Source organism: Ailuropoda melanoleuca, chromosome 16 (assembly GCF_002007445.2).
Source record: "Ailuropoda melanoleuca isolate Jingjing chromosome 16, ASM200744v2, whole genome shotgun sequence".
NCBI classification, from domain to species: Eukaryota; Metazoa; Chordata; class Mammalia; order Carnivora; family Ursidae; genus Ailuropoda; species Ailuropoda melanoleuca.
This window is the reverse complement of record NC_048233.1, coordinates 55,373,385-55,388,164: the sequence shown is the minus strand read 5'-3', so window position 1 is coordinate 55,388,164 and position 14,780 is coordinate 55,373,385. Positions and strand designations below refer to the sequence as shown.

The following is a 14,780-nucleotide window of genomic DNA, read 5'->3' as shown; positions in this document are numbered from 1 at the left end:
GACACCATTTGCCAGGCAAGTTAAGTGTATGTTAGATGGGAGTCCCCTGCAGAGCAGCAATTGGAATAAAGTTTCCTCCTAGTTTTCAGCTCAGTCCCTATATATTTGAGAAAAGTGTGTGTGTGTGTGTGTGTGTGTGTGTGTACATGCATGCACCATTGGAAAGTGATCCAAATTTGAGTTACTTTAATTCCCCCAGGGCAAGTTAGCCCCAGGATTTACCAAANCCCAGGATTTATCAAATTTACTCTTCCCACAAAAGAAGCTAGAACATTTCCAAAAAGTATATCAAAGTTTGAATTCCAATACACAACCAGAATTATTATTGTACCCTATTACATAAATTTCCCCAAGATATAGAAAGTTCTGGAGCAGCTTGCTCAGCCCTTTCTTGTTTCCAATCTTAGCTGAGCAGACAGAGAGAAAAATAAAGGATAAGAGCTTTATTTTTTTATTTCCTGTGATAAAAGTTCAATCCTCTTAACATACAAATTCCCATCACTGTGCTAGATTAATTTCTTTTCCTAAATGGACTGGATTGGCAGAAGAGAAAGGCAGCTACCCAAAGTCATGCAGAATATTGTAAAATCCACAGCTCTTCTATAAAGAAATGAACAGTCTCCTTTTGTAGCACCCTCCTCCCTTGTTCTGACCGGTACAGGTGATCTTCTATAAATGATACATTTTCACTATTGAGGAGTTTTTTTTTTTTTAAATTAAAAATTCTCAAAAGTGACACAGCATTGCAATGTCAACTGGCGGGCATGTTATTAGGAACTAAGATGCACTCAAGGACCTCGTCCCTTCAGTAGAGGAAGAGAGAGAGGGAAAAAAAATCATAATTGACAGGTAAGGAGGCTGAAGAGGCAGGAGAGAAAGAAATGGTTTTATTGGGAAGGGAATGGGCATGTTGGGAGGGGAATCGTCGCGTTTGGCTGGAACACAGTGTGAAGAGTACTGACCCCAGAGCTGGGCTGCTTGGTTTGCAACCCTGTTCTCTCCTGCCGTCTGCATAACCTTCAGTAAGTTACCTGCTTTCATGGAGCTTATGTTCTAGTGAGGACATAGACCAAAACATAATAAATTAATAAGCAAATAGTGAAGACTTTTAAAATTTTAATTCCAGTATAGTTAACACACTGAATTATATTAGTTTCAGGTGTACAATATAGTGATTCGACAATTCTATACGTTACTCAGTGCTCATCATGACAAGTGTACCCTTCACCCCCTTCACCTGTTTCACCCATCACCCCCCCACCTCCTCTCTGGCAACCATCAGTTTGTTCTCCATAGTTAAGAGTCTGGTTTTTTAGTTTGTTTCTTTTTTGATAGTCATTTGTTTTGTTTCTTAAATTCCATATATAAATGAAATCATATGGTATTTGCCCTTTCTCTGACTGACTCCTTTCACTTAGCATTATACTTTCTAGCTCCATCCATGTTGTTGAAAATGGCAAGATTTCATTCTTTTTTCATAGCTGAGTAATATTCCCTTGTATATGTACCACATTGTTTTTGTCCATTCATCTATTGATGGACACTTGGGCTGCTTCCATAATTTGGCTTTTGTAGGTAATGCTGCAATATATGTAGGGGTGCATATATCTTTTCAAATCAGTGGTTTTGTATTCTTTTGGTAAATACCCAACAGAGTAATAAAGAGTTTTAAATGAAGAACAGCGTGAGAAGGTGGATAGTGTCAAGGTAGGGAGGCTGGTTTGCAACAGTAAAGAGGACAATTATTTGTCATTGAAAGGGTATTTATTGAAAAGTTATCATTCGCACTTTAGCACTTCAGAGAGAAGAAACAAGGAATATAAAAGCAATTAAGAGCGCCTGGGTGGCTCAGTCGGTTCCAAGTCTGCCTTCAGCTCTGGTCTTGACCCCAGGGTCCTGGTATGGAGTCCAGCCTCCCATTGGGCTCCCTGCTCAGCAGGGAGACTGCTTCTCCCTCTGCCCCTCCCCTCCCACCCACGGGAAAAAAAATCTTAAAAAAAATAAAATCAATTAAAGTGGCAGCAGTGTCTACTGTGTCTAAGGAATTTATTATGACTAAAGCTTAGTGAGCAAGGGGGGATTTGTAGGATGTAAGGTCAAGGAGAGCAGGGACGGCCTGGCCTTATATGGTTGTTTCAAACACTGAAAGAACATGGGAAGCATTTTAGGGCTTTGACCAGGAAAACAGAATGTGCTTTTAGCAAAATTAGAAGGGATGTTTAATTGAGTCATCAACTGATAATTTAAAGAATTCTGATGATAGATTACTCTGTGATTCTTAGCATACAACTTCAAAAGTTTTTAAAATATTAAATGTCATTGTTTTCAACACATCCCTTTCATCTTTTTATCTCCATCTACATAATTATATGAACAAAATCTTTTCAACCTGTACATTTATAAATATAAAAGGATTTTAATATTATCATTCAAATATGTCATTGAATTCCTAGAAATCTCAATATTTGTAGTCTAAAGAGCAAATCCAAAGAGTAGCTGTTAAATTGCAAGCCAGCACAGACTGTGGGAACTAAACTTCGGGATCTGGTTAAAGTGAATGAAATTAAGGTCTGGCATGGTGCAAAATCCCACTTAGTCCTTAGTAGAGGGAAAATGAAATGACTGGCAGCTACCATTACTTTCAAAGTCCACAGGAGCCACAGAAACAGTGTAAAGTGAGGCTTCAAATGTTATTCAGGAGATCCTCAAATGGCACATTTGATGTGATCTTCTGTTATGTGTTCACATGCATAATTTCTCTCAGTACTCACACCAGTCTTTTTGTCAAGAGATGGAATCACTAATTGGTCAAATTTGCAGCACATATCTACCCTTGAACCGTGTATATATTTATATATCTTGATTGTATATATGTGTCTTGATTATATATTTATATTTATTACTTTGATCATATATATATATCTTATTCATGTGTAATAGTGTTTTATATACATATATGTATGCAAAAGTTTGTGTGTACATGTGTGTAAGTATATAGCTTTAACTTACATTTCTTGCTCACACAAAAATAGTCATTTAGTAAATATTTGGTGAATGACTATTGGTTTGGTTCTACTTAAGATTTCAGCTTTGAGGTCAATAGCATGTGAGGCAAGTGCGAATGATCCAATGTGATGAGACATAGAGCTCCTCCATTGTGATTGTGATTTCTTACATTTTTTTAATCTGACCTGTGGAGTAAAATTCACAATCAACAACCCTATGCATGGTTTTATTTCAGGAGGTTATGGAAGAATAACAGAAATGCCAAAGAAAGTGTATGAATGTTACCAGCAATGAAAAAATATAATTGCATGTATCAATATTCTCTCCAGTGTTCATCCAATGCAGTAATTTTTTGGTGATAAACTGGATTAAAATTTTTAAAAAATAAGATAGAACATTAAAATGAAAGTGAAAATAGGCAGCTTAACAGGAAACTGGTAAAAATAATGTTTCAACATTGTTCTTTGCAAAAATTTAGATTAGAAAAGCTAAGTAGGTTAGAGAATGCCTTGATTGTGTGACTTGGTTATTTATAGCAGGTATTAACAGGTCCAACACTTGGCATTTAGAGTGCCTGATAGACATTAATCTATTTGAAAATTTTCAGAAGATTAGTTTTGATCTCCAAATGTTTTCATGGATTAGGCAGTGCTGTATCTTTAATCAAGTGTACAGAGTAAATGTAAGGTGGCATTTGTTGCTGGAGGAAATGAAAAATATGGGGGTGGGGAAAGTAGAATTAAAAGGGCTTGAACAAGAAATCAGAAGATCAAATCAAATATCCCCCAGACACTATTGACCTTGAGCTAATTACTGACCCGCAATTTTCTCATTTTGTTTTCTTTTTTAAAGTTGATCTGATTTCAAGCTCTCTCCAACTATCTCCTGGCTGTATGACTTCCAGCAACTTATATAATATTCCTGAGACTAGATTTTTTTCATCGGTAAAATTAGGATAAATGTTCTTACTCTATAACATTTTGGTGAAGATTAAATAATACATATCCTGTAGGTGAAAAACTTTATGTAACCAATAACATATTATATGCAAATCCATTTGTCTTGTTAAGGAATATAATCAGGTGTTGACTCCTCTGAAAAGCATTCTCTGGCTTCAAGACTGTTTGAAGGCTCTGAGCATTCCCATATCACCCTCTGCTTACCCCTAGCAGGGCAGATAGAAAAAATACATTTGGAATCTGTTCAAATAAATCCTGAAGAATGATGATATGAGGTATAACATGTCTGCATAGTAAATGCTCCGTATGTTAGATAGAAGGACAGAATTAAGTTCCCTCAAGTTATATTTCTTCATCTTTACAATCACTCTAATGTTATTTAGAGTATATACTTTCAGTAGAGGAAGGAATATGTTCAAATGCAACATGGAAGAGAATAGCAAGAGGAGAGGCACATATTCTCAAGAAAAGTAGGGGTCATTTCCAAGAATGTTTAAACCAAGGAGGAGATCTGCAGTCTATATAAATCACTTCAGGGAAGAAGGAGTTCAGTTTAGAGACAGGTGGTCATGAATACTTAAATGAGGGCTCTGGTTGAGAATGAAGATGGGGGTGGTAGGTTGGATGAAATGGAACATATAGGAGATAAAGTCCACAGGTCTTGATGATATAGGGGAGAGGAAGAAGTAGGAATAATGGATAACGCTCAGATTTATATGTATTTAGGAATTATCTAATATTGGCAGAAGTCAAAGTCATGAGAAAGATAATAAGCCCACTTGATTAAAAACATGGAAGTGCATCAAGAACTGAAGTCCAGGGATTGTGTTTTCCTTGAGAGTAAGTCTAGCTTAGATTTAAAAAACAACAACAACAACAAACAAACAAAAACCTCCACCCCCCAAACCCCCTCAGTTTTCAAAGAAAAATAAACTACATTCATGAGGCTCAACTTCTTTATCTCTACAACAGATATATGATTTAAAAAGAAGATTAAGAAAATAAGAGGAAAAAAAAAGAAATCCAGAAAGAAAATCAAAGCTGGACTATGAGAGATTGTAGTGAAATTGTTTATTTATATGTAAGATTCCAATTAGATACGCAGTATCTCCATCAGTGAAACACTAACTGTTGCAATTCACTATGGATTGTTCTATGCTAAGAGTTCTTGTCTGCACTGCTCGATCTTTAAAATTCATACATCAGACCTCTGAAGCCATAAAATCAATTTCTGAATTTGTAGTTTCTCTGTGACAGAGGAGAGAGAGAGTATCCTGGGCATTGAAGGACTATGGTTCTGTAATGCCCACAAGAAGAAAAGACTTCTGATGTGTGATTGAACAATAACAATTCAAGATATAATTCTTAAACCCCACAAATGTTTCAAAATCTTATACAGTTTCACTCCCAAGATAAAGTTTGCTGATGCATATCTAAGATAGAATTTTTTTTTTCCTACAGAAAATGAACAGCAGGTCACTTAAACTTAAACTTAAACTTGGGGATTATTTTTGGATATAAATTGCAAAAATAATGCAGGACTGACTTTGTAGGGCTATGTCCACACAAAGTTTATTTTGATCTTTTTTTCTAAATTGATAAAGATGTTGAGGATTACTACTTTATGCTAATATGTCTAGAAGAAAGTAATAAAATTCGAGTAGAGGCAAGAGTTTTTTTTTCCCTTTCTGTGGTTTCAGAGGAATCTTTATCACAACAGGTTGTAAAGTGATACAGAGTTGGAATACAGTCTCTCTCTCTCTTTTTTTTTTAACTGAGTGACTGTGAAATTACCTGACCTCTCTGTGACCACCTACTCCTCAAAAAAAGAGAGGAATAATAAAAATGCTGGATCCACTTGTCTTCTGTGATGAGCACATGAGATAATAAATATAAACTTGCCATGCAAATATAATGATAGCTTCAAATGACAATAGTGTTTCCTATCTTACACGTTTTTAATGGAAAAATGGTCACATGTCGCAGAAAAATGCACTTCAGATCATTAATTTTCAAACTGAATAGAAAAGACTATTGTTAGCAAACTCTAGCAAGGGCAAAATAAAATTGTATTTTGTAACCTTCAAGTCAGAGTCCTCTATTAACAAAGGGTGTTGTCATTTTCACTTACGAAATGATATGCAGTTCAAATATGAATTGATTTTGCCTACTTGTAATTGTGTCACTTTTACCATTAGCCAATGGAGTGTATCCAGTTTGCATATGTTGCTTCTCAGTTATTTTAGTGAGGTGGAGGTTTAAATATATTATTTCTGTTCTGCGTGGATGCTTATTACTTCAATTCCACTAAAAGATGGAAATAATAGATTAGTGTATGTGCTATCTCTTCATAATAAGGCTTGGAAAAGACAGGAAGGAGTTTTACATATATACATAACAGAAGGATGAGATAAAGGGAACTATCCTATCTACTATTCTTATGTCAATAATATACCCTTAAGATGGAAAACTTGGGCTGAACCCTTCCGACAAGCATCCCTACCGACCAATTTATCTTGTGTGCCCTTCTACGAACAGCAATCTTTGCAGAAACCCAACTTTGAGCCAAGCACTTGGTTAGCTGTATTTTTCTCAAGAGTAAGGCTTGTTTAGGTGCAGGAAAACTCAGGAACTCCATTTTCAGAGGAATTTAAATAAACTGCTTTGATGAGGTTCAGTTTCTTAACTTTACAACGGGCATATAATTAATTCCTATTTCTAACTGTTTCAAGATTGTGGGAATCCAGTGAAATAGTGAATTGGTAATGCTTTGTAAACAACAGGTTATATGGCAGGATCCAGAGTTACTTATTTTATTGCTAATGTCCACAATTGTTTATCTCAGTCTGTGGAATATGTTTTGATTTTCCAGAAGGTTCTTTTTTTCTACAAAAAATTTTTGTAGAAGAGTTTCATAATTTCATTTGTGTAATTTATTTTTCAAAGTAAAGTTTACTGCATATGGCATGCACCTCATAGAAGACTTGGAAATAATAGAAAATCTAATAACAAAATCCTCTTCTTTCCAATTCCATCACTCTCAGTTAATTACTGTTATTGTTTTGATTAACTCTTCAGTTATTCCTCCTTTCTGGGTTTCATCTGAGGGAAAGAAAGGACTGCAGTTGAGTTCACAGAGTTTTCCATTCTTTTACGGAAATTTTGGAATATTTAGAAAATACAGTAACACAAACCTCCTTCCAACACCACCAAATCTTGTTAATTATTGTTTAACATTTTGCTTAATTTCTTTAAAGTTTATGTCTCTCTCATGAACCTCGCCTGACGAAAAGAATCCCTGCAGGTGAGTGGACGCTGGTCACCAGTTCCAGACCACTGTCAGCGGCTGGTGGGAGTAGAGAGGTTAAAGCCAGAGGAAGATCAGAAATCTTCAAAACGTAGACGCAGCACACGTCCTGATTGACCCGAATCCTTTTTATAACCCACGTTTACCTGTTAAGAAACCTGCAGTGGCGTTATGGGGCCGGGACGCATTTCTGGACATTGCTCACCCCCCTATCCACTCACCTGAACTAGGGGGAGTCTTCTGCATTTCTAATTAGAAAAATATGTGTAAACGCCCTCCCTACAGCCCTAAACTGTGTGATCGGGTGACGGACACCTGCCTGCGACTCTAAATGCCTGACACTCCTTCCCCGCGAACCTGGCCCCATTCCCTGCCTAGTACACCTATCTAGGCATTGTCAGCTTAGGTTTCTCCTCGCCGCCACCCCCACTCCCACCCCGCTCCTCCCCATTCCGGACAGAAGCGGGAATCAATGGTGCCCCTGGGCTAGAAGCGACGCGCGCGCGTAGACCGGAGCTCGGGGCCATCGTCGGGTCCTCCTCCCGCTCCCCGCGCCGCCTCCAGCGCCAGTGACAACGCGCCCTCCAGGCTCGGGAGCCTCTGCGCCAGACGGTCCCGGGCAGGACTCGCCTCTTGGGACAGCACCTCGGCGCTCGCCTGTCCGTCGGTCCATCTCTGTCTGCCCACCGCAGGAAGGGGCTGGCAGCGGCCAGGGACAGAGCCGGGCGCCGCGGAGCGACAGGACCCGGAGGAGGAGGGAGAGCGAAGGCGGCGAGGGAAGGAGGACCCCGGCAGGCGACAGCATGCAGTTCAGCCCGGGCTGGGCCTCAGCACCAGGTGAGTCCTGGATCCTGAGGCACCCGAGCCAAGGGGCGCTCTATGTCACCAGTGGGGGCCTGGGCACTGCAACTGCTTGGTCCCCGCCTAAGTTAACAATGTGTCTCCACTATTCAGAATCTAAAATACTTTGCAAGAAGCATAGCCCCATCTGGAGAAAGTGACCTGACAGCTCCCAACTCGGGGAACCATGGACTTCCCTCCAAAGACATGTTCCCCTCCAGCCCTCGGGTGGTGGACAGGTGAAATTCAGGGAACAGAGAGACCAAAAATGATGAAAGAAAATCCAGAGATGAAGAAATTGTCCTCAAGTGATGTTCTTACACTAAAGTGGTATCATTCTCAGTGTCCCTTGCCCTCTGACAGGTGCCTGATATTAGGGTCCAGAGAGAGCAGATAGGCCATTGGAAATGTGGAAGCAACTAATAAAAGTTCTTGAAACCCCAAAATGACCTGTTTTAATATTTTGGGTACATTCACTGGTGAGAGAATACCCCACACATTAATTTGGGAGACCTAAGAACTGGGCTAATTAACAACCACACAAGGCAATTAACAGAGGACAGTCTCAGAATGCTGGTGCAGAGACCTAGGGTCAGTGGGAATTATAGTGTACTTTCTCATTGACTTCTGTCATTCTTCTCTTCCTTCCTTCCTTCCTTCCTTCCTTCCTTCCTTCCTTCCTTCCTCCTTCCCTCCCTTCCTCCCTCCCTCCTTCCCTCCCTTCCTTCCTACCCTCCCTTCTTTTTTCCTGCTTTCCCATCTTCCTTCTTTTCTTCCTTTTTTACCTTCCTTCCTTATTTTGCTTTCAGTATTTTAAAATGACAATCCTTGCAAAACAGTATTTGTGTCTGTTCTTTTAAGTGCCTATTCTTATGCTGCTTTCTTCTTTCTTCTTTTTTTTAAACCCTTCCTTCCTCTCTTTCTCTTTCTCTTTCTTTCCTTTTTTAAAAAATTTTTCCTTTCTTTCCTTCCTTCCTCCCTTCTCCCTCCTTTTTCTTTTCTTTTTTCCTTCCCTTCCCTTCTCTTCCCTTCCCTTCCCTTCNTTTCCTTCCTTCCTCCCTTCTCCCTCCTTTTTCTTTTCTTTTTTCCTTCCCTTCCCTTCTCTTCCCTTCCCTTCTCTTTCTTTCTTTCTTTCTTTCTTTCTTTCTTTCTTTCTTTCTTTCTTTCTTTCTTCCTTTCTTCCTTCCTTCCTTCCTTCCTTCCTTCCTTCCTTCCTTCCTTCCTTCCCTCTTTTTCTCCTCATTCCCTTCTCCCAGTACTTAACGTATCTCGGCATATTATTATTATATTTATCTGGTTTGGAGTTTGCTGAACTTCTTAGATCTGTAAGTCAATGTCTTTTATCAACTTTGGCAAGTATCTCTTCAAACTTTTTCTACCTCATGCTATCTTTCTCATCTATTTGGGACTCCAATTACATGCTATTTATTTAGAGATCACAAATGCTTTTTCCAAAATTCTCACTTCCCCCCACCCCCATGTGTTTTAGTTTGTATATATTTTACTGACCTAGTTGTCTGTTTTTAAGTTACTTGTTTTTCCTTTATTGTGTCCAATTTGCTATGAAATGGAGCTAATAATTTTATTTTTATTCAAATATCATACATTTTATTTTTCATTTCATGTCACTTTTTCCCTTTAGTTTTATTTATTTTATTGCGACCTCTTTGCTGATCCTATCTCTGTGTATTTGTTAAATATTTTTCCACCAGATTCTTCAAAAATGTTATCATATTTATATCTTATTATTCTAAATTTGGGTCTGAGTTTGCTTTTATTGACTATTTTATATCTCCAACATTATACATTATATGTAGTTTTTTGACTTGATATTTTTTGACTCTGTGAAGGACATTGGTGTAATAGGATAATAGAGTCTGAAGTAAAAAAATATATATATATATATTTATAACCTAAAAGGACATGCTCCTTGTTCCATCAGACCACTGGAGTAGGGCCCTAAAGTAATCTGATTTGAAGTTGAGCTAGATCTAGGCACTGTTGAAAATTTGAAAATAGGATAAGACCTTTCTCTCTGGGAAGACTTGTAAACTAAGCCCTGAAAAATTTGCATCACACTGTGCCTCTAAATGGAGGAGTAGTGACTCAGTCCCATATGGGTCCTAATCTAGGTGTGGGGTGTATCACCTAGTGGGGAATGACATTCCGGTGTTGGTACCAGGCATCAGAGGACAGCATAGACAATTTTGAAAAAGTCACTTCAAAACACTGGCCTCCTTGAGCCTTGGGCCAGTGCAAGCCTTTGTTGGTCTAAGGCCAGTACTTCTTACAGTAAACTAGTTTGGGGTACAATGCACAACAGCCAGTATGAATTGGTTCTTATTTCTCTATCATGAATTCTTCATAACTGTGTTACAAATTTCTGACTTATACTTTTGCAAAATATGTGAAGGAGGGAAGGAAGGGAAGAAGGAAGGAAGGAAGCCAGCAAGCAAGCTGGTTGTACGGAGTAGGTCAGACAATGGGGTATATTTGGCTGCTAAATAAAAAGAAAACTTATGGCAATGGTTCAAATCTGAATCAAAATAAAAGCATGTTTACTTAAACATTAAGAACTTTAAAATGAATATAGGGAAGATTGTGGAATTTAGAGCAAATAATCCTAGTCAAACAGAAGCTGAAAGTCAATCAAATGAATAGTGTGCAAACAGCGGATGTTTTCATTGATGCTGTGAGACATCATTACCATTAGGAAATGATTGAATTGCAATTATGTCTGACTTGTTTGCTGTTGCTTTGGAAATGTTTTAATCTCTTCAAGTGTGCTCTTAGAAGCAAAGTATTGGAAACCATGTGGATAGGCGATTATACAAACCGAACCAAACTGTTTTATATTACATAAACTTATTAATATAGCTTTGTGTTAAATATTTAGTCTTACTTTTCACAATTTCTCAAGGGTTAGGAATGGAGGTTATGCAAATCCAGCCATCTTCCGTGAAAAAAAAACTTATCAGGGCATTCCTGGAATGAATGTTCACCTATGAGTGTTCGAGAAAGTCACACTGCTGGAAATGGTACTAGCAGGATTTCTTAAGTGACCTACCTCCAGGAGAGCCACAGTCATAAAACCAAACATTAGGAGGAAGAGCGTCAAGTTATTTGGGCAATATGAAGGCAGTGTCTAGCAGTGACTTTGAGACAGGTGTCCTAGGGAGGAGGGAATAATGGTATTGCTTATTGGGAATGCTCATGGCCTTGCCGATAGGTCACCAATATTATAAATTCTATGGCAATAAGATTTCTGACCAAAGACTAGAATCAAGAAGACTCTATCAATTTGTCTAAAATTTTCAAGTGTCTCTGTTGCCGCAATTTTTCATTCATCTGAATTTTCTTTTTCCTTCTGGAACAGATTCTAGAATTACTTATAAGCCTTAATATGTGGAACTTAAGATTTCCCTCCCCTTCCCAGGCTGCTTTCCGTCACAATAGGTTAGTTTACATTTTCTAATAATGGATGTAATAGACTCACATACTACGTACTTTTTTGTGTCTGATCTCTTTCACTTAGCCAACTTATTTTGATATTCAACCATGCTATTTTCTGTACTAACAATTCATCATTTTTTCTATTGCTAAGCAGTATTCCTTTAGAAGTATATCATAATTTAATTATCTATTGACTTGTTGATGAACTTCTGTGTTTCCAGTTTGCAGCTGTAATAAATTGAGCTGCTGTGAATATTCTTGTACAAGCCCTTGGTGTTGAAACCAGTGTATGAGCTTTTTTTGCCATCTACTTGCCAATCCAGCAAAGTGTAGATAAAACTATTTTGCTTATTTTCTTATTATCAATATTTTTTATCATTCTTTATATATTCTATGTATAAGTTCTATTCAGATATATACTATTGAAATATTTCCTCTCAGTCTGTGGCTTGTCTTTCGATTTACTTAGTGGTGTCTTTTGAAGAACAGATATTTTTAATTTTGATCAGATTTCCTTTTGGTGGTATATCTCCTAAATATTTGCCTAGCCAAAAGTTATGAAGATTTTCTCCTATGTTTTATTCTAGGAATTTTATCATTTATTTTTAACTTATGATCCACTTTGAGTTAATATTATATGCTGTACAAAATGTAGAGCTTCAATTTTTTGAATACAGACGCCAAATTTTTCAGGCATCAATTGTTGGAAAATTATCTTTTACTCATTGCAATGGCTTTGCACTTTTGTTGAAACTGAACCTAATGTATGCCGGTGGTTATGCTAAACTCATTTCGTTCTATTGATCTTTTTGTCCGTCTTTATACAAATGCCACTCTGTCACAATTATTGTGGCTTTACAATAAGGCTTGTATTTAAGTAGTATAAATCCTTCAAGATTCTTACTTGTGTTCAAGGTTATTTCGGCTATTCTGGATTCTTTGTATTTTCATATGTATTTTAGAATCAATTTACCCATTTCTACCCAAAAAAATCAGGTAGGGATTTGATGGGATTTTATTGAATCTATTGATCAATTGGGAGAGAAGTGACAAGCAAACAATATTGAATATTTCAGTCAATGAACATAGTGTATCTCTCTATTTATTTCATTCTTTTTCATTCTTCAAACAATGCTTTGTACTTTTCTATTTACAGACCTAGTACATTTTTTGGTCATATTTATTTCAGGGTATTTCATATTTTCTGATGCTATTAAATGCTATTGATTTTTAAAAATTCAATTCCATATAGTTTGTTGTTAGAGTATAGACATAACTGATTTGTGTATGTTCACAATATGACCTGAAACCATGTTAACACACATATTAGTTTTAGTAGTTTTTTGTAGATGGTAGTGTTTTCTACTTAGGCAATGTGCTGTTTGCAAATAAAGTCAGATTTATTTCTTCCTTTCCTACATATGGTTATTTCCTTGCCTTACAGTACTGGCTAAGACCTCAACCTTGGTATCTTACAAATCCAAATTTGATTTAACATGTAAAAATCAATTAATGCATTTCATATTTTCATAAGTTAAAAATTATATGTTCATCTTAATAGATTCAAAAGGTTTCAATTCAATAATGTTGAATCAAATTGGACATATCTGACTTGTTCCTGCTCTCACAGATGAAATATTCAATCTTCTATAATTAGTGTGATAATAGCTGTAGTTTTTTATAAATACATATTTTCTAGTTAGCTGAGAGTTTTTTTTTTTTAAATCAAGAATAGATACTAAATTTTGTCAAGTGCCTTTTTGCATTTCTTATTCTGGATTTAATTTTCTATTCTTTTTCCAGCTCTTAAAGTAGATGCCGATGTCACCGATTTGCAACCTTTCTTACTTTTCTAATAAAAGGGTTTGGTGCTGCAAATTTCTCCTTGTAACCAGGATAAATACTACGCCAGGCTCCTTATAATGGTCTTGTCAATTCCCTTCAATGAAAGACTATTAGGCATCTACTTGCTTAAACTCAGTTTTGTTTATTGACTCACTTCAATGACAGAGATAATAACTAGTTGGGGAACCACGAGCAATCTCTGTAAGAGAGTATTAGAAATGACTTACAAGGAATTTAAGCATGTGTTAGTTACTTTCGAGAAGGGTTTAAGTAGGTAGGACATTGATCTAGATTGAATGCTGTTAGGCATTCTTAAGTATCTTAAAAATTCTTATCTAGACAGCCAGAAGAACGGAATGAGACTGAACCTGGCATTGGGAAAGAAGCAGAAGTCTCTCATGTTGGGACCGTGGACTCTGGGAAACAAACTGAGGGCTTCAGAGGGGAGGGGGGTGGGGGACTGGGATGGGCTGGTGATGGGCTTTAAGGAGGGCACATATTGCATGGTGCACTGGGTGTTATAAGCAAATAATGAATCATGGAACATTGCATCAACAACTGGGGTTGTACTGTATGGTGACTAATATAACGAAATAAAAATTTTAAAAAAGAAAACAACTATGTACAAAAGGGTGTAGAGAGCAGAGAGTATAAAACAAGCTTAAGTAATATTATAACTTTCATATAAATGTACAAATATTAGAGAAATACCTTGTTCAACAGGAAAACATCACTGACTAACTGTGAATGGCAAGCCAGTTTCCACCTGTTAAGAATTTTTTTTTCTTTCTCAGTTAATGGCCCTACATTATTTTCTCCCAGACTACTCTCCCTATACCTTTTCTTTCATTTCTTTCACTATCCCCTGCCTTACTAAGCTTTTTTTTCCCCTGTCACTTCAATAGGCCACATGTATTTCTAACAAGCATACCTATACTTGATAAAACTTGTACATAAAATGCTCCCCTCCCCAGATCATTCCATAGCTGTCTCCTTCTCATGAGTTCTCAACTCAAAAGTTTCTTCCAGTATCTGTTGTTTCCTGTGTTGTTAATTTTAGCCATTCTGACAGGTGTGACGTGATATCTCACTGTAGTTTTGATTTGTATTTCCCTGATGTTAAGTGATGTTGGGCATCTTTTCCTGTGTCTGCTGGCCATCTGGATATCTTCTTTGGAAAAATGTCTACTCGTGCCTTCTGCCCATTTTTTTTATTAGATTATTTGTTTTGGGGGTGTTGAGTTTAATAATTTCTTTATAGATTTTTGGTTACTAACTTTTTTTTAATAATAATTTTTTATTATGTTATGTTATTCACCATAGAGTACATCCTTAGTTTTTGATGTAGAGTTCCATGATTCATTATTTGC

The 14,780-nt window shown here is 37.0% G+C and overlaps 1 long non-coding RNA gene across 3 annotated transcripts in view; it reads left to right on the top strand.

Moving 5' to 3' along the window:
- Positions 1-7,753: 7,753 nt before the first annotated feature.
- Positions 7,754-14,780, top strand: part of LOC117796775 — a 21,147-nt gene continuing 14,120 nt past the window's right edge. For all 3 annotated transcript variants that reach the window (XR_004621433.1, XR_004621432.1, XR_004621434.1), the window contains exon 1: positions 7,754-8,109. This is a non-coding gene — a long non-coding RNA (uncharacterized LOC117796775). The remainder of the gene's footprint in view (positions 8,110-14,780) is intronic.